The sequence below is a fragment of the Aquarana catesbeiana genome, linkage group LG04 (assembly GCF_042186555.1).
Source record: "Aquarana catesbeiana isolate 2022-GZ linkage group LG04, ASM4218655v1, whole genome shotgun sequence".
Classification (NCBI taxonomy): Eukaryota; Metazoa; Chordata; class Amphibia; order Anura; family Ranidae; genus Aquarana; species Aquarana catesbeiana.
The window spans coordinates 344714798-344735376 of NC_133327.1; the positions used below are offsets into that span (position 1 = coordinate 344714798).

Sequence of the window (20579 nt, forward strand, 5' to 3'; positions counted from 1 at the left end):
TGTTGAACAGGGGCTGAAAAATTAGGCCTTAGGCACTGGTGCTGGTGCCACAACACTGGAACCCCTCACAGATACTCTAGTTGGAGCGCAAACGGAAGGAGACAACAGGAAGTGAGATGAAATCTACCCCTAGGAAATTCTCTCCTGTAAGAGTTAATATGGAAAAAAACTTTTCTCCTTTCCACTGATGCTTTATCACCAATCCTTGTTTCACAAAAAAAACCAAATTTTCAAAAAACATTTGTCATTGGGACAAAAAGTGAGGTGAAATCTTCTGAAGAGGAGCACAGACAGCAAAACAAATGTCACAGGGGTGATAACCCTTCCCTAGGTTTTCCAAATAGATTTTTTGGCTGGAGCTAAACACAATAAAAATGTACCAGTTCAAAATTACAAACAGATTCTACCTAACAACAAACCCACAGTCCCTGTCTTGTTTGCACCGCCTGTATACTGCTGTTCAGAGTATATAGGACTTGGGGGCCCCACACCTTTACTTTTTTAATTTGGGTTCGGGGTTCCCCTTAATATCCATACAAGACCCAAAGGGCCTGGTAATGGACTGGGGGATACCCATGCCGTTTGTCTCACCAATTTTTATCCATATTGCCAGGACCCCACATTACATTAAAGCCGCAAGCAGTTTTAAATGACTTTTTTCCTTTAAAAATGACATTTTGTGCAGGGACTGTTCTAAGCACGGGAAACACGAAACACGCGCCACTTTACAGGCATACTATAGACACCACCCAGGTAGGATATTTAAAGGAATATTTCCCTTTTTTTTTTTTACTTTAAGCATCATTAAAATCACTGCTCCTGAAAAAAACGGACGTTTTTAAAAGTTTTTTTTTGCATTGATACATGTACCCTGGGGCAGGACCCGGGTCCCCAAACCCTATTTAGGACAATACCATGCAAATTAGCCTTTAAAATGAGCACTTTTGATTTCGAACGTTCGAGTTCCATAGGCGTCAATATGGTTCTAACGTTCGTGCGCATTTTCGGTCCGTTGACAGGTTCTGGTGTGAACCGAACTGGGGGGTGTTCGGCTCATCCCTACTAATGAAGTCATTTTCACCCTAGCTTGGTTTGACTTGAAATACCCAATCAGGTTCAGGGGAGTTTTCCATTTTTTCACCTTCAGTAAGTTAATTGAGAAAATATACAACAAGACATAACACATTTCGCGGGCCAGTGCATAAACTGTATGGCTTCATTACAGCATTGAAAAGCAGGTAGAGAAAAACAAAACATTTTAGGAAGGGTAGCTGCCAATGACTTTGGATATGATGACAATAGAGGGTCTTCAAATGGCTTAGTATTTTATATAAACAACACCCAATATGTAGATAGGAGGTCTGCAAACTTAGAATATTCTAACTTTCCAATCTATCAAAGCACTGGAAAGAGCAAAACATCATTATGAGAAAAGAACCAATCAGCACAATAAACAGTAAAAGAAGAGAGAAAGAAAAGGTCAAGAAGGAGCAAGAAGGGAAAAGGGAAGAGGGCAGTATGGAAAGAGACCTAGGAAACTCGTGGGGAGAACGCAGGGATCTTTAAGGGTGGACATAACTGAATATGCATAAATTACGCCCATGGGTCCAACATCTCCTCAAATTGTCATACCCTCCATTTTTTTTGTTCTAATTTTCAGATACCACCAGATGAACTGGAGTCTAGCTGAGTTGGGGGATTATTATTTCTCTTACAGTGCTAATGTTGCGTGTTGTAAAGTTGTCATTGCCTGTGATGTGCCATGTTGAGAGGTGCAATCTTCTTTTAAGTGTTTTAAGTCAGTTACTGTATATGTATTGTATGAAAAAAGATTTTTTTTTTGGTATGGTATTGTTGTGTGGGTGATGACTTTTTTCAGAAGTGTTGATATAATTCGCTGTATTTAACCCAAAAAGAGCTGGAGAACTTTTACGATGCAAATAAAATAACTTAGGTTACGATATCCAATACACAGTATGGTAAAGAATGTTGAGTGTCCCCTTTCTTTTTTATCTTGGTAAATGTTTTTAGTAAGTACATCACATTAAGTGATGAAAACTGTGGGCCAAGTAAAAGCCAGCGGAGCACAGACATCAAATGTAACAAGACCTACTCTATGTAATCCCAAGCACTACTGGAGAGAAGTAAACAACATCTCAGCCATCTACTGCTTAATGCTCACTTCTAGTTTCAGCCTAAGATTGATTTCCTCAGCAGTATGATAGCAAAGCAAGTATCCACTATGCAGGTGGATAAAAGATCTCTGGTTTGATCTCTGGAGCCAAGCATTTGCCTTTTACCAAATAAAATATATATATTTTTTTACATTTGTTAGAGGATATTTAAAATTACATTTACTTAGCTTGCAGAGTATGTAGTAAACATTTCAAAGTAATTTTGAAACATTAAACCGCCCCTAGGCCAATTCAAAGATTTACTTTTTGCCAACATAGAATGTCCCCGTGCTGACTGAGGACATATTTGTCATTATTTTTGGTCCACTGAATCTGGATATAGCTAAAAAATTGCTGATTCATATTCGATTTTTCATAATTAGATGTCAGAGCATGTGTTTCATAATATTATATTTTAATACGTTTTTTTTATTATTTTGTACTATTTTTATTTCCTTGGGTTGCTAAGCATAAAATGTTCTTTTTATCTTCTGAATGGTAAATGTTTCAAAGCTGAAACTAATTTTACATATTGCTGACAGGGAGTCTAGTGAATCAATAGCTCAGTGATTTTACAATATGATGTTAGTGCCTGAGTTACAGCAGCTTAATGTTTTTTTCAAGGTTATACAGTATCTTGTGATGAAACACAATCAAGGTTTTCTTGATGAGGATAAACATGGAGGACATTGTTTTAACATGAAATTAATGGACATCACTACATAAAGTAATGTTAAACAATGTAGGTACGCAGGTTGTTCTTTTAAAACATAAAGCCATGTACTATACTGTGATAATAGTAACCAATACATTTGGGTTTTAATTCTTATTAGATAATGCAATGATTTTAAAGAATAAAGTATCATATCATAAGTATATCACATTTTTGCACATAGTCATATTTTGCTTATACTCTCTCTGTTGATTTTACTATTACAATAAAAACACACACGCACTCAAATTATAGAGGTAGGTTTGACAAAAATTCATAATGCGTAGCCTATCAAATCAGTAACAGCTGGTATAACTATGGAATTTTGTTGGGTTGTCCCACAAAGCCAATGTTTCCATTGGGTAGAGTTAACAGGTATACTTTGGCAATACTGAAAATACCCAATAATATGCACATACAACCTATGGAATATATATATATATATATGTATATATTGTTGCTTATTTGTACACATTTTCTACAGTCTTATTCTGGTGTATCTGTAGGCTTAAAGAGTTTGTCTAACAAATTGTATTATTTAACTTTTTTTGTGAATAAGGATAAATGAAATTACCATTAATGAGTCCAGAAGAGAGGTTCTAAAGCTTGTTAAGCATTAATGTAGGCCAACCCACCATGTTCTTAACTTAGGCTGTGGAGGAACATCAGCAAGGTGTGAGGCAAATTCTGGATTGGTTTAACATTGTAAGAAATAACAAGTGTGGGTTATTCAGGCTATATGTTCTATTCCTTCATTTACTTAATGCCTGATGATTCACTCTAATACATTAATGATGTTTAATACATTTTCCTATGTTCTTCTCTCTTTTTAGAATAGACCTCTAAATTCTACATGTACTCATGCGTCTTGACTTCACCATAACTGGAAATGTCCAGCTGTTCTGAAAGTATGAGGAATCAAGCTACTTAAATTCTTTGTTGTCCAGCTAAGCTTCACAAACCTGATGAATCCAAAGTAAGGACGTATTGTGAAGGTAATAGTTTTTTGTGGCTTATCAATGGCATGTCAGTCTTGTAAAAGCAACTGATAACACGTAAATAGCTTTTGCAGGAGTATTTTAATTGAGTATTTTAGAAAGGAGCCAACAATGACAGGCTTACATTTTTTCTGTGTACTGGTTTTCTTTAGAATCCTAACATCATACAGTAAGCAGTATTTTATAGGCACGTTAATCTAACCCATTTCATAGATTTATTATGTATTTTCTTAAACAAAAGTTTACAGCAGCTCAACTCCCTCTGTACTTCTCACCCAGAGTACCTGCTCTATGTTTACATTTGATATTAGAAGGCTGGAGGCTGCTGAGACACTACTGAGAAGAAATAACACGGTGAGCTGAGCAGCTGAGAGAACAATTTGAAATACCACAGTGCTTCTGCTACAACCTTTATATAAGAATTGCTTCAAAGTGCCTGCAACTACAGTAAATAGTGAGGGATAGTTATACTGCCTGTTAGGAATATGTAAATACTTGAAGGTCCATAGCCATAGGTTCACATGGGTTGACCTTAGACTTCCCATTCTGCGTCATTTGGAACTTGGTTCCTGGTTATATACTTTATATACAGTGGGTGAAACAAGTATTGAACACGTCACCATTTTTCTAGGCAAATATATTTCTAAAGATGCAATTGACATGACATTTTCACCACATGTCGGTAACAACAAATGAAATCCATACATACGAAGAAAACAAAACAAATAAGTTCAGAAATTAGGTTATGTGTAATAAAATGGAAAAAGTATTGAACACATAAAGAAAGGGAGGTGCAAAAAGGCATTGAAAGCCAAGACACCAGCTTAAATCTATCAGTAATTAGAAAGAAATCCTGTCTCTTGTCAGTGCAAACTAATATCAGCTGGTTCAGTCTAATGGCCTATAAAAGGTGTCTCATTACCAAGGTGTTACACAAAAAACATCTCATGATGGGTAAAAGCAAAGAGCTCTCTCAAAACCTTTGCAACATATTGATAGCATTGTTTACAGAAGGATTTCTAAACTTCTGAAAGTTCCAGTGAGCAATGTTGGGGCTATAATCCAGAAGTGGAAAGAATATCATTTCACCATAAACTGGCTACAACCTGGTGCACTTTGCAAGATTTCTGACAGAGGAGTGAAAATAATTCTCAGAACAGTTGTCCAAGAGCCAAGGACCACTTCAGAGAGACCTAGAAGTAGCATGTACAATTGTTTCAAAGAAAACAATTAGTAATGCACTCAATCGCCATGGCTTGTATGCACGCTCACCACACAAGACTGAAGAAAAAGCATGTAGAAGCTCGTTTAAAGTTTGCTGCATAACATTTAGACAAGCTTTGCAATACTGGGAGAATATAGTCTAGTCAGATGAGACCAAAATTGAACTCTTTGGACGCCATAATACGCACCATGTTTGGAGGTCACTGCAAATCACCCCAAAAACACCATACCAACAGTGAAGTTTGAAGGTGGGAACATCATGGTGTGGGGCTGTTTTTCAGCTTATGGTACTGGCAAACTTCATTCCTTCATCATTGAAGGAAAGATGAATGAAAACGTGTACCAAGACATTCTTATTAAAAATCTGCTGCCATCTACCAGGATGATGAAGATAAAATGAGTGTGGACATTTCAGCAAGACAATGATCCCAAACACAAAGCCAAGGAAACTCTCAATTGGTTTCAAAGAAAGAAAAAAAGCTGATAGAATAGCCCAACCAATCACCTGACTTGAATCCAATAGAGAATCTATGGAAAGAACTAGATCAGAGTTCATAGAAGAGGCACACAGAGCCTTCAAGATTTGAAGACTGTGGCAGAATGGGCCAAAATCACACCTGAGCAATGCATATGACTAGTTTCTCCATACAGGAGGCATCTTGAAGCGTTCATTACCAACAAAGGATGTTGTATGAAGTATTAAATAAAAATTTCAGTTAGCATGTTCAATACATTTTACCTTTGTGTCATTCAATTTTATTACACATAACTTAATTTATGAACTTATTTATTTTGGTTCCTGTGTATGTATGGATTGCATGGGTTGTTACTGACATGTGATGAAAATGTCATGTCAATAGAACCCCTAGAAATATATTTACCTAGAATTATGTTATGTTCAATACTTATTTTACCTGCTATATATATATATATATATATATATATATATATATATATATATATATATATATATATTTTTTTTTTTTTAATTTTATTTTATTTTTTTTTTCACATATATGAATATATCTATGAAACGGGAACCCAATATGCAACACAATTATGTGAGTAAAATGCATTTAATGTCATCCTTAAAATAATAACAAATAATGGTTAATTTATTACACCATCAAGACTATAATGGTTACAATATGATGCAAAGCTTCTTAACTTTACATGCACTATGCACATACTGTATATGTGGCATTTTGGTTAGCATGACAAATAATGCTTATGGAGTTGTCAGAAGAAAAAGAAAGAAGATGTAGCACATCAGTCTTCACCCTGCTTATATGCTGGCTGAGTTGGATAAGTTGTATTGAATGTGAAAAATAATTTGATCTAATTTGTTGCTGCCAGCAGTGTTATAAGCTTCAGTGGTATTTACATAATCTTGCAGCAGAGATGAGGAAGGAGCTGTGAATACATATTCAGGAATGAGCTATCTCATGTATTCAATTTATCTTAGCTTGATGTTATTCTCAGATGCACATCTCCTGCTGACCTCTCTGGGATTAGCATATAGTACGTGCCTAAGCTATCTTCATAAATAACCATACTTGTACCAGTGATATATCTACAGCCAGTCCAAATCACCACCTTATTATGCCTAAAGGGTTGAAAATGCCATATATTACAGTAACAAAAATAAAAAATTACTATTTGGGTCTTCTTCCTGCTGGAAAAGAAATGAATGTCGACTATGTGGTGGGCATGATGTTTTAAGGTCCTACATATGCGAGTAAAGGAACACACCAGCCACTCATGAAAACCATTTAATTTCACTCAGTTAACAGAGTCCACTTGCTGAATGGCTCTAATTTTCATTGGAAGCTTGCACTAGTTTAGTCCTTATGGTTGTTGTCAAAACCACTGTACCATTACAGGGAACCCACTGCCTCCCTACATATAGAAGGATACTTTCACATGGGGACATTGCTTGCCAAACTGTAGCCTTAAACATATTGAGATTTTGTTACGGAACCAGCTATCACCTCTTTTAACTTTATCCAGGTGGTCTGTACAACTCATTACATCTAATGAACAATGAGATGTCTATTAAGCAGTTTTAACTGTGACTATGGGTGGTGTTGATCATTCAGAAACTGACATCACTCAGCACACATACAGTCTTCCAATTGAGCAAAACATATTGAGCTGTTATAGCAGAAAGGAATGGATGAATTAAGACAGTAAAAAATAGACAGTTGGAACATTCTCAAATTTCAAAACTGGTGGTGTGCTGCAAATAATCTAGTATAAATAATCAATATGTGAAAAGGTAATAGTTCCAGAAGAAATGTGACTAACTCCCACATAAAATCTTATAAAGTACAATGTGACATCAAAAAGTTAAACTCTTCCATTGTGCTCTTCCCCCCATTTCTATTCCGCAACTGTGCCAAACATAGAGGCTTACCAAAGAGATTTGGTAAGCCAAGATCACCGAAAGTGCATAGATCAAGTCCCGAGTTTTATATACAGTATGCATATGCACTTGTGTACAACATTACATGTGAGTGTTTTTAACCTCAATTTCTAATAAAAGCTTGATTGAATTTACACTATTGGAGCGCTTGGTTCATTTTGTTCCCATTTCTATAATGCAATCTGTGGAGATGATCTTGGCAAGGAGTGGTGGATTCTTATGCATACTGGACCCTTGGCATTTATGATCATCCTGCGTAATGTAATCACTCTTTTATAGAGAGTCAAATCTCTTTGGTAAGCTTCTGTGTTGGGCATAGTGGTGAAATAGGAGTTGGGAGAGAAGCACAAAAGAAGCGTTTGAGTTTTGGATGTCACATTGTATTTTATGAAGATTCTATGTGGGACTTCACATTTCTTTTTAAATTATTACCTTTTCACCTATTGTTTATTTATATATGTTTATTCACTGCTTGGATTTTTAGCAATGTTATAATTATTTTTTTTTAGCACAGCGCCATTTTTTTTTTGAGAGTGGTATATTGTGATATCCAATATAGTGTGATCTGCTTTTCTGTTACACTTTTAGTTTCAATCCTCCCATAAGCACGGTTTAGTTTGCATTTTCAGTTGTTGGGGCATCAACAACATCATTTCTTGCCATGTGTGTCATATAAGGTCGTGAGGAGCAGCATAGTTGTCAGATATCCTATTTCGGTAGGGACAGTCCCAGAATTTGGAGATTATACTTCAACTGCACAAAAGAGAAAAAAAACAACTTTTTTCAAATGTCTTCACTCTTGATTCTGCAACCCTTGAATCTTCAAGTTAATATACTATATGGTATAAAAAGTGCAAAATATTTTAGCTAAGATAAATGTATCGACTCAGCAGAAAATTGTCCCTAGAAATGATTTTACAATGTTGGCAACCATTGACAGGAAAAATTATATCCACTCTTTTAGCATCATGTGTTTGACAGATCATCCTTATCCTATAGCACTCTTGCAGCACATGGCATGCTGCTGGTCATGGCTTAATGTCACCACTCTGAAAGCATCAAACCCTGGGTCCCCTAGAATGCTTTTGGCAACATGACATTACACTAGCTGCTAATGGTATAGCCCCTTTTTGGCCACGTCACCCACCTAAAAAACATGACTCCTTTGACGACATGTTGTTACGCCATTCCTCTGGCATTTCATTTAGGGATTATATAATTGCTTTGAAGGGAAAGTGCACTTTTATTAACAGTACACTAAGCCATCCTTCCTAGCTTTTTTTTGGCACAGGTATAACAAAACCATTACACCACAGCTGCTGACTTGCCTCAGAAAGACAGTTGTGACCTTCACAGCATTTTTCTAATTTCTCTCCAACACTGGTTAAGCCAGTAAGCAATCATGGGGTTGAATAGTACCTTTACCTAGGTATCTCCATTTTCATCTACCTAGACAGTCTTGTACAACTCTATGGCTTTGGGTGGGCTACAGCTGTCTTGATTAGGTAAATGAGCAAGTTAGTTCACTTGTTTTTTAACCTATTTTTGTTTGTTGTTAAATCCTTACTGTTTACAGTAATGTAACCATTTATAAAATTGCTTGTCCCTTTTTTGTCTCTGTTATCTTTTAGAAGAAAGTGTATTGGGGTTGGGGAGATTAATCAAACAATGGTTGGCATTGCCTTCAGTAGTTGTTAAAGTGTAGCTCCTTTGGGTAGAGGAAGCTCCTCTTGTTTGCACCCTCCACTGCCACATTTGGCACCTTTAAGGGGAAGCGGGTACCTGGTTTTGACAAGTACCCGCTCCCATTTCCGTGTAAGATTGCCACACGACAATCTATGACATTTCCGGCCCCTCCTCCTACCCCCGCTGCCTTCTGGGAAACACAAAGGTCCCAGAAGATGACAGGACCATTCAGAAAGCAGAGCACAACTCGCTCATGTGCAGTAAGAAACAGGCTGTGAAGTTTCCCTTACTACAGATGCCGGCGCCTGCACCCAAAGACGATTGATGAATCAGCTAGGGGTGCCAACATCGCAGGATACTTGGACAGGTAAGTGTCCTTATATTAAAAGTCAGCAGCTACAGTATTTGTAGCTGTTGACTTTTAATTATTTTATTTTTTTACAGACTGGAACTCCTCTTTAATTAAGTTGTTTCCTTGCATAGTTGTTAATGAAGATTAGTGCTGCAGACTGAAAACCTATATATTCCGGTCCTGGCTGATTTCATCTGATGATTGGAACTTTTTTTATCAAAAAATATGTTTTAGATGTATTGCATGTGAAAAAGCAAGCATAATATTCACCTGAATTTCAGTGGTATAAATCTTGTAAGCCTGTATTTAAATGAGGCTACTCAATATGCATCAGCTGCTGACATCCCCCCTGGGCTATAGATATCGCCAGTTACAGAGTGTAATGCCAGTGGCTCCAAACACCCTTAATAACTGACCTATATATTGTCTTTAACATCCACAAACTGTCAGCAGTAGGTTCCAATGTGGTCATAATGCTGTCATGAATTGCTCTACCTCTCTACATTTGGACTTTCTGTGCAAAGTATATGATTGTCTGGTCGGAAGTTATTCCACCATACAGTAAAGGGGTGCATGCATGCAAGGTGTATCATAGAACATGGGTCACACAAGAGGATGGGACAGTGTAAGAGTAAATTGCAGTACAAGTGTCTGATGTACGGTCAAGATAACCAAGGAGGCTATAGTGCTGTTGTTAATGACTACAGTACTAGCGTCTAAGTGCATAAGCAGCCAGCCATTTGGGACGTGACATGACATAGTGACTGAACAGCTCTGGTTAGAGGAGAAGCTTGAATGCTTAAGCTCCTTCCCTGGCAACCATAACCCCACCATTGGGCACTCAATCACCCACCCTACTCATGGCACAGAAAATCCCATGCACCCAGCCAGTAATGTCACAGGAGAATGGAGTAAAGCCTCAAAAAAGAAGCATAAGTTATGTATAAGTCAAGCTTCCTAGGATTCAAGTGCAATAAACGGATCAGTGTCAATGGGATGATAACTCCAGGGCACCGGCTCACAAATGCCGCACTAAAGACAGAAGTATAATAGGAACTGTTATCCATGTTGCACAGAGCATAATGAGATACAGAACTGGGCCATACACTCCAAGGAGTTAATTGTGTCTGTGTGCAGAAGTGTTGCTTTTAAGATGGAGTGGTGCCTAAGTACCATACTTGCTTTAAGCAACAGCCTCAGTCCGTCTCTGGGAACACTGGTAAGCACTCGCTGTTCATCCCTACATCGGCACCGCCCACACACCAACTGAGGTAAGGCTCAAGAGAGAGACGATTTTCACAGTAGCATCCTTGCTAGGCAGAAGCCCAGAAAGGAAGTTCCTTCTGTTTTAACCATACATTTATCAACTCCCTTCAGTCCGCACCACTCGAGCAAAACCTCAACGATTGTCTAGGGTGGAAAATAATAACTCACACACTGTTGAGGCAACTCAACAGCAGCAGGCAGAAATAACCAATGTCCTAGACTTAAAAGACACTTGCCATGTACAGAATAAATAAAGCTACAACTGGCTATAGCCTAGCTACAAAACACCACTGGATTTAACCAGGGACATGCCAGCTTAAAGTGGTTGGAAACCCTCACATATACCCAGTGACGTGAACAGCCTCAGATGATACACAGAGATTAAACAAATCTCTCTTCATAAGTTTTACATGCATATCTGCTGTCTTTGCCTTTCTATATTCTTTAGAATTCTTACATTGGGTTCGAATTTTCACTACCCCATTCAGCAGTAGGAGTGTATTCTTGGCTTAAACTGGGAGACAGCTGATTGTAGGAAAGGCACACCCCCACTCCACATAGGCAAAAGAACGAAGATACTTTCAGAGCTGTGCTGTGACAACACAAGCTCTCTGCTAATCTATTTATAGCAACCTACTACAAAACACATTTACAGCTGCTTTTATCTCCCGTCTCGGAGAACTTGTTAAAAGTTATCATGCTGATAACAGAGGAACGAAACAGCAGAAACACACGAGACTTAGTGCTTTGGAGAGAGATAAGAACCTAGGTCAAATTTCATGAATCGGGTTTACATCCACTTTAAGGCAGGATCCCTACATGTTTTTATATGTTATGTTTAGTTTAGTAGTTATAAAAATATTAGTTTTTTTTTTTTTTTTTTTAATGTGTGACTTTTTGCCTTTAGTACCTTAGTTTTGGATGTCATTAGTACAAATCTTTATCATGGGTTCATTTAAACATTAAAATGTCACATATCTGAATCACTGGATTAATATTACAGTACATCAGTTTTCCAGTTTAATGTGAAATTAAAAATCTGTAGGTTTACCTATGCTTTATGTGAAATCCAATGAAATCCCATCTGGATTTCTAATAAGAAAATATCTGGTTGATCTATGTGCAAGCCTAAAAATCAATGCAGCCATCATTGTTGCTTCAACAGACCTGAACAACATTGCTGCTATCCTTCAGCTATTCTATGTGTACACCCACTATCCTAGAATATCTACTATGAGCTTTTTCAAAACATCAGTCAGGCAGTTGTCATTCATGGCCCTTGATTTATATGAACATAAATGTTCTGCTAAATGGGTTGATACCTACCAGTATTCTCTCTTGACTTTATTACAATCATAATAATAATAAAAAAAAGTTGCCGCAAATGGTTTTATTGGAATACCTTTACTACTCTGCTGACTATACCTCTATTGTTGCCACTTCCTGAGTCCTAGTTTAATAGTCTCTGATGAACACATAGAGGGAATGGGTTGTTGACATTCAGAAGAGCCTTAGTCCACTCCCACCCTCCACTTATTTTTTTCTTCCGTCTTCCTCTCTCACCACCTCCCTGAAACCTGTTTCTGTTCTACTTCCTTTTTTCTCATCTTTATCTACCATATCCTATGCTGCTTCGGCAGGGACCACAGATGGTTACCTCTATATTTGGGGGAGGACTACCTTGCACTAACCTTTCCCTATTCTTGTGTTTTTTTTGTTCTTTTTGTATAAAAGTTTGTCCTGGGGCAAGAAAATAAACAAAAAATACAGGATTGTGCTAAAGAATGTAAGGAGCCCAAAAAGCAAAAGACAAAAATAAAAATGCGGTCCAAGGAGAAATGTCCAAGGAAATCCTTCAGCAAAAGGGTTAATATCAAAAGACGATCTCACACCACTCTCCTTGCAGCTCTGTGATCAGCGGGGAACTGACAGCTGTAGAAACATAAAGGAAGATACGAGCGCACAGGCTCATGGTGCAAATAAGGTTTGTTTATTTGATAAAGGAAATAAAATCAATACACTTACAAGTGTACATAGAACATAAGTGTCTAGAATACTCCTTTATGGAGCCCTGAACAGGGTCACATCCGAGCGCCAAGATAGATAGATCGTCCACAAGATGGATGAGTACATCCACAAGCAATGGCTCACCACGCAGCTGCTGACAGGCTGCAGGCAAGCCACTCACTGACTCCAGGTGCCGGCTGGTCAGGGTGAGGCTGTGGAAACCTCCACCATCTAATCCAGGGGGAGCTTCTGATGGAACAGACTGACAGGGGACACTATGCGACTGCCAGGACAACACGTTTCAGAGGGCATAGCCTCCTTCCTCAGGTCCGTCCTGTGTTGTCCGAGGAGCCCTTATATAGCTAGTGATAAATGTCCAGGGTATTAAAGGGGTTGTAAACCCTTCTTTTTTTGTTTTTTAAATAACAAACATGTCATACTTACCTCCACTGTGCAGTTCGTTTTGCACAGAGTGGCCTGATCCACCTGTTCTGGGGTCCCCCGGCAGTGCTATCAGTTCCTCCCCACATCGGTAAACGCCCTAGAATAAGTGCTCTCGCTGGGGGTTACCGTGCAGCACGCTCCTGAGTCCAGTAATTGCGTCCATAGACACATAATGCCGGACTCGGCTCCGCGCGCCTGTGTCATTGGATTTGATTGAAAACAGTGGGAGCAAATGGCTGCGCTGCTATCAATCTATCCAATCAAGAGCCGAGACAACGGGCAGAGAGGTAGAGCGCGTCTCCACAGAGGGAACAAATTGGCTCAGGTGATTAATGAAAATAAATGAAATAGCTAAAAAAAGTCCAGCACCAATTGCTGTGCTTAAATGTTGTGGTAAGAGTGGTTAATGCGCTAAACCTTAAAAATTCAAAAAAGAGCTGCTACAAACAATGTGACAAACATAAATATATAAAGTAAGTGAATTGTAGCGCTAATAAAAAACAGCATAAAGACCATGTGAAATAGTGTATAAATGTCTCTCAAAATGTGTGGGAGTGCCCCACTAAAAGGGCATACTCAAAAATTCAAAAAGTCTATGAAAATGGTGATGAGGTGAAGTGGGTCAGGAATGAAGTGGGTCTGTTGAAGGTCTATTGATCGAAACGCGTAGGGCGGCTACTACTACTACATTGCCACTCTGTTTTTATTCTCGTGATCACTTTTATGTACAGTGGTTTTTTAGCAATAAACAACCTTGATTTGCACTATGCGGAGGCATCTCCCTTTTTTTTCACATACTGCCCGGATATAAGAAAACGTCCGAACCTTGAATCCATTCCTGCTTTTGCCACTGTGATCCAGCCGTGTTGTCCGTGTCCGGAAGCCATCCATCCGCTTTGGGCCATCTTTACATCTTCCCGTGGTGGCACACTGCTCGATTGACTCTATGCTGCCGGCACTAGAGTTCACCGGTTCTGGTAAGCGTACCCACATCCACCCACTGTTTTGATGTCCTCAGATTGGATATAAAATGTTGAAGGAGTTTCATTCCTGACCCACTTCACCTCATCACCATTTTCATAGACTTTTTGAATTTTTGAGTATGCCCTTTTAGTGGGGCACTCCCACACATTTTGAGAGACATTTATACACTATTTCACATGGTGTTTATGCTGTTTTTTATTAGCGCTAGAATTCACTTACTTTACATATTTGTGCTTTCCCCGATTAGACTGTGCAATACATTATCACTTAGGACCTATTGTTCCTACGTTTTAAAATACTTTACCATGAAAAAAACAATGTTCACAATACTTTTATAGGTATTTGCTATTTTTTGTCAATTTTTTTTTCATTGGTTTCTACAATTATTCTTGCAATATGGTATAAGTATAACATGCTTCACATTTTTTCATTATGTCATCATTATTTAAACCAATGACTTTCTATTCTAATTCACATTGAACTCATATGTGTCCATTCCGCATTGGCCATAAAGGGGCATAATCAAGCTCATGGGTAACCATGATCATAGTTACCCATGAGCTTGATTATGCACCTTTGTAGAGCTCCATGGCATTTGATGATGGGTAATTTTTAGTAAACTTGTGAGGAAGTCTGCTGCTAGTGAAAGGTATTGAACAGGCTCAGAAATCTCTCTTTAATGAAATGTGCAGTGGTTGCTGAAAATCTATTACATACTTTTTAATCAATTACATTAAATTCACCATTACATGCATTTTATTATTACTGATTATTAATGTAAAATACATGTAGCTAAATCTTTTCACAGAAAACAATCTGCTATTTAATGACAGCCCAAAGATGAGACAAACAATTATAGATTAATGTAGAACTAAAGTATTAATTTAAATGCAAACACTCTGAAATTGCATGTTAAAAATTGTTAAAAGCGCAGCCATTCTTGTGTAACGTTATTCTGTCTGATTTTCAATAGGTGTGACTTTCAGCTCTCTAGTGACTACATTGTGAATGTTCTAGACCTACTTAGTAGCAAATAATGTCCTAGCTGTATTCTTCTTAGGGAGTGAATATTTTCACTGTTTGGAATAATGTGCCCCAGTCTCATTGGTAGAGTTTTTTGTAGATGTATTGCACATCTGCAAGGCGATGAGGAAGTGGGGTGTGGTGAGCACATGATAACTGCAGGTTTCTACTTGAAGTGTTACTAAGCTCTCATTTTTTTCACATTAAAAAAATCAAACATGTTATAATTACCTGCTCTGTGCAGTGGTTTTGCACAGAGCAGCTCAGATCCTCCTCTTCTTGGATACCATGCCGTTGTCCCTGGCCCCTCTCTCCTACCAGATGCCCTTGCTCTGGGGGCATCTAAGCAGACGCACTACCGAGCTGCCGCTCTGTGTATCCATTCACACATGAAGCCGCAGCTCAGCCCCGCCTCTTCCGTCTTCTGATTGGCTCATTGGCTTTGATTGACAGCAGTGGCTCCAATGGCTCCCACTGTTGCCAAAAGCCAATCAGGAGTGCAAGTCCCTGGAGAGCCAAGGTTCTCGTGGACATCGCTGGATTGAGAGGGGCTCAGGTAAGTATTAGGGGGGCTGCTGCACACATATGGTTTTTTAACTTCATGCATAGAATGCATGAAGGTAGAAAACCCTAGTGCCTTTATAACCACTTTAAAACACAGTCATTGTTCTTCTGTATTTCTTTCTAACCTAGTATTCAAGATGGAACAGCTTGTAAAGGTTTCAGTGCTGCTTTTCTACTCATTCAGGCATTCACCACCTCCGTGTGGGAGACAACTGCAGTCTGCTTCCTTCAGGTCCAAAAGCAGGATTGCATGGCAGTTAGTATCTTTGAGGGGTGCTGCCCCGAGTGGAGATCCTTTCAGAACACCAGGTTCCTATGCTTCAAGGCCTAGAACAAGACAAGCGTTACACTTGTGTCCTCACAGTGTGAAAGCCCAGGAGTGAAGACCATGTGCCAAGGAGTGCAGAAATTTAACAATACTCTAAGGATGCACCATCAGGTCCCCAGGCCTGCTGATTGCCCAGGTATTAAACATCCTTAACAAAGAATGAGACCTCTAGCACACCCTATTGGAGAACACTCACATAGCAAGTGACTTAGATGTTACGCTGTGCTTACAGAACAACAACAGAAACACAGCTAAGCTGGCTAAAGCTCTCTACAAGATTGCAAAAAATGCAAAAATACTATATCTCTATACTGTGCAAATCTGTGTTAACTTATGTTATACTAGATTCATATTATCCATATGCCATAATACGTGGTTTGTTCTTCAGCATTAGTGAGAAGTGATGAAGGATTGCTACCATCTGTGGAAAATGATGTAAATATTCTCTCACAGGAAGTTCTCAGTGAGACTTTCCTCTTTGTTTCCGGTTTCTGGTTCCTATGATGACATCACTTCCTTGACATGTTTCGTCCCATTGGACTTTATCAAGAGGAGGAGATACTTCACTATTGTAAGCTCTTTTTTATGAAGTGGATTGATGACTCTGATAAAGGTAGTGGAGACAAAGAGAGTGGAGACTGGATGCACTCTAGACTGATTGGGGTCAATAGGCTCTGGTGAGGCTCCATTGCGTGAGGGAACACCTGATGGTGGAAGATTGTTAGGTGATATAGTGTGAGATCACTACATGTTTATGTGAGCACAATAAATAAAGCATAGGGATTATGGTTTTGGTTTGACAGTATCATGCTATGATGGTTTTTGTTTTTATATGTCCATGAGGAATTATTGTGCAGAAGGCATGGCAAGCAATGGAGGCAAAAGGAGAGCGTAACACTGGATTGTTTTTGAGCACAAGTGTGATTTGACCCATTATACAAGAGGGGTCTTACTGTCTGGTGAGCATTTAAGATATTGGTGAGAAGATCACTTAAAGAAGATTGTTGATTAAAGAACTTTGCACGTGTAGATATTCTAGCGTAGGGCAAAAGGACTATCATTTTGAGACCTTTTTGAGGAAAGGAGGATTCTAGCAGCTGGGCTAATACACCTTTTTTGGGGGAGAATTATATGTTTTCATATATCCTAAGCGCTGATTTGCACAGTGTTATCAGTACCAGTACTGACTCATGCCTTGGATTCAGGTAGTTCCTACTACCACAACTTTTAGAACCTGTTGCTATGGCTGCAACAGATTCAAAAAGAATTATCGCCTGTTCTCATGTAAGCAAATTGGCATTAATTAAGACCAGCATTCAGTCGGCACCCCCACCCCTTTGTTTACTTTTAGCTGTCGGCCTAGAAATCTGGGTCTAAACATGTAAAGAGTATCTGTGGTATGGACAGTCCAGCCTCAGTGCCACACCCTCTGCATGCGATAGATTTGTTTACCTGCTCCCAACAGGTACATGAATATGTTGCCTGCATCAATGCAACATTTGTTACAGAGGAATGAGGGAATTCTAAAGAGTGTCTACAATACTGTTTATTAATTTCCTTGATGGTTTTCCAGGTGTGTGTGCATGCTTTGTTTTTATTATGCAGATAAAAAAAAACTTTAGTTTGCTTTAAGTGATAGCTGTCCCTTAACCACTTGAGCCCCGGACCATTATGCTGCCTAAGGACCAGAGGTCTTTTTCCAATTTGGCACTGCGTCGCTTTAACTGCTAATTGCGCGGTCATGCAATGCTGTACCCAAACGAAATTTGCGTCCTTTTCTTCCCACAAATAGAGCTTTCTTTTGATGGTATTTGATCACCTCTGCAGTTTTTATTTTTTGCGCTATAAACGGAAAAAGACCGAAAATTTTGAAAAAAAATGATATTTTCTACTTTTTGTTATAAAAAAAATCCAATAAACTAAATTTTAGTCATACATTTAGGCCAAAATGTATTCGGCCACATGTCTTTGGTAAAAAAAATGTCAATAAGCGTATATTTATTGGTTTGCGCAAAAGTTATAGCGTCTACAAACTAGGGTACATTTTCTGTAATTTACACAGCTTTTAGTTTATGACTGCCTATGTAATTTCTTGAGGTGCTAAAATGGCAAACCCCCCCCCAAATGACCCCATTTTGGAAAGTAGACACCCCAAGGAAATTGCTGAGAGGCATGTTGAACCCATTGAATATTTATTTTTTTTGTCCCAAGTGATTGAATAATGACAAAAAAAAAAAATATTTACAAAAAGTTGTCACTAAATGATATATTGCTCACACAAGCCATGGGCCTATGTGGAATTGCACCCCAAAATACATTCAGCTGCTTCTCCTGAGTATGGGGATACCACATGTGTGGGACTTTTTGGGAGCCTAGCCGCGTACGGGGCCCCGAAAATCAAGCACCGCCTTCAGGATTTCTAAGGGTGTAAATTTTTTATTTCACTCTTCACTGCCTATCACAGTTTCGGAGGCCATGGAATGCCCAGGTGTCACAAAACCCCCCCAAATGACCCCATTTTGGAAAGTAGACACCCCAAGCTATTTGCTGAGAGGCATATTGAGTCCATGGAATATTTTATATTTTGACACAAGTTGCGGGAAAGTGACACTTTTTTTTTTTTTTTTTTTTTGCACAAAGTTGTCACTAAATGATATATTGCTCACACAGGCCATGGGCATATGTGGAATTGCACCCCAAAATACATTTAGCTGCTTCTCCTGAGTATGGGGATACCACATGTGTGGGACTTTTTGGGAGCCTTACCGCGTACGGGGCCCCGAAATCCAATCACCGCCTTCAGGATTTCTAAGGGTGAAAATTTTTGATTTCACTCTTCACTGCCTATCACAGTTTCGGAGGCCATGGAATGCCCAGGTGGCACAAAACCCCCCCAAATGACCCCATTTTGGAAAGTAGACACCCCAAGCTATTTGCTGAGAGGCATGGTGAGTATTTTGCAGCTCTCATTTGTTTTTGACATTTTTTTTTTTCTTTTTTCAATTTTCAAAACTTTGTGACAAAAGTGAGGTCTGCAAAATACTCTCTATACCTCTCAGCAAATAGCTTTGGGTGTCTACTTTCCAAAATGGGGTCATTTGGGGGGGTTTTGTGCCACCTGGGCTTTCCATGGCCTCCGAAACTGTGATAGGCAGTGAAGAGTGAAATCAAAAATTCACGCCCTTAGAAAGCCTGAAGGCGGTGCTTGGTTTTCGGGGTCCCGTACGCGGCTAGGCTCCAAAAAAGTCTCACACATGTGGTATCCCCGTACTCAGGAGAAGCAGCAGAATGTATTTTGGGGTGTAATTTCACATATTCCCATGGCATGTTTGAGCAATATATCATTTAGTGACAACTTTGTGCAAAAAAAAAAAAAAAAATTTGTCTCTTTCCCGCAACTTGTGTCGCAATATAAAATATTCCATGGACTCGACATGCCTCTCAGCAAATAGCTTGGGGTGTCTACTTTCCAAAATGGGGTCATTTGGGGGGGTTTTGAACTGTCCTGGCATTTTATGCACAACATTTAGAAGCTTATGTCACACATCACTCACTCTTCTAACCACTTGAAGACAAATCCCTTTCTGACACTTATTGTTTACATGAAAAAGTTATTTTTTTTGCAAAAAAATTACTTTGAACCCCCAAACATTATATATTTTTTTTAAAGCAAATGCCCTACAGATTAAAATGGTGGGTGTTTCATTTTTTTTTTTCACACAGTATTTGCGCAGCGATTTTTCAAAAAAATTTTAATGCACTAAAACACACTATATTGCCCAAATGTTTGATGAAATAAAAAAGATGATCTTAGGCTGAGTACATGGATACCAAACATGACATGCTTTAAAATTGCGCACAAACGTGCAGTGGCAACAAAATAAATACATTTTTAAAAGCCTTTACAGGTTACCACTTTAGATTTACAGAGGAGGTCTACTGCAAAAATTACTGCCCTCAATCTGACCTTCGCGGCGATACCTCACATGCATGGTGCAATTGCTGTTTACGTTTGACGACAGACCGCCGCTTGCGTTCGCCTTAGCGCGAGAGCAGGGGGCGACAGGGGTGCTTTTTTTTTTTTTACTTTTTCTTTATTATTTGTTTTGCTTTTTTATCTTATTTTTAAACTGTTCCTTTCATTTTTTTTTTTTTAATCATTTTTATTGTTATCTCGGGGAATGTAAATATCCCCTATGATAGCAATAGGTAGTGACAGGTACTCTTTTTTGAAAAAATTGGGGTCTATTAGACCCTAGATCTCTCCTCTGCCCTCAAAGCATCTGACCACACCAAGATCGGTGTGATAAAATGCTTCCCCAATTTCCCAATGGCGCTATTTACATCCGGCGAAATCTAAGTCATAAAATGCTCGTAGCTTCCAGTTTCTTA

The 20579-nt window shown here is 38.7% G+C and overlaps 1 protein-coding gene across 4 annotated transcripts in view; it reads left to right on the top strand.

Moving 5' to 3' along the window:
* FUT9 (fucosyltransferase 9) overlaps positions 1–20579 on the top strand; it is a 322302-nt gene that overhangs the window by 230922 nt on the left and 70801 nt on the right. For all 4 annotated transcript variants that reach the window (XM_073626959.1, XM_073626961.1, XM_073626960.1 and 1 more), the window contains exon 2: positions 3720–3881. The gene's annotated coding sequence lies outside the window, so the exon portion shown is untranslated. The remainder of the gene's footprint in view (positions 1–3719; positions 3882–20579) is intronic.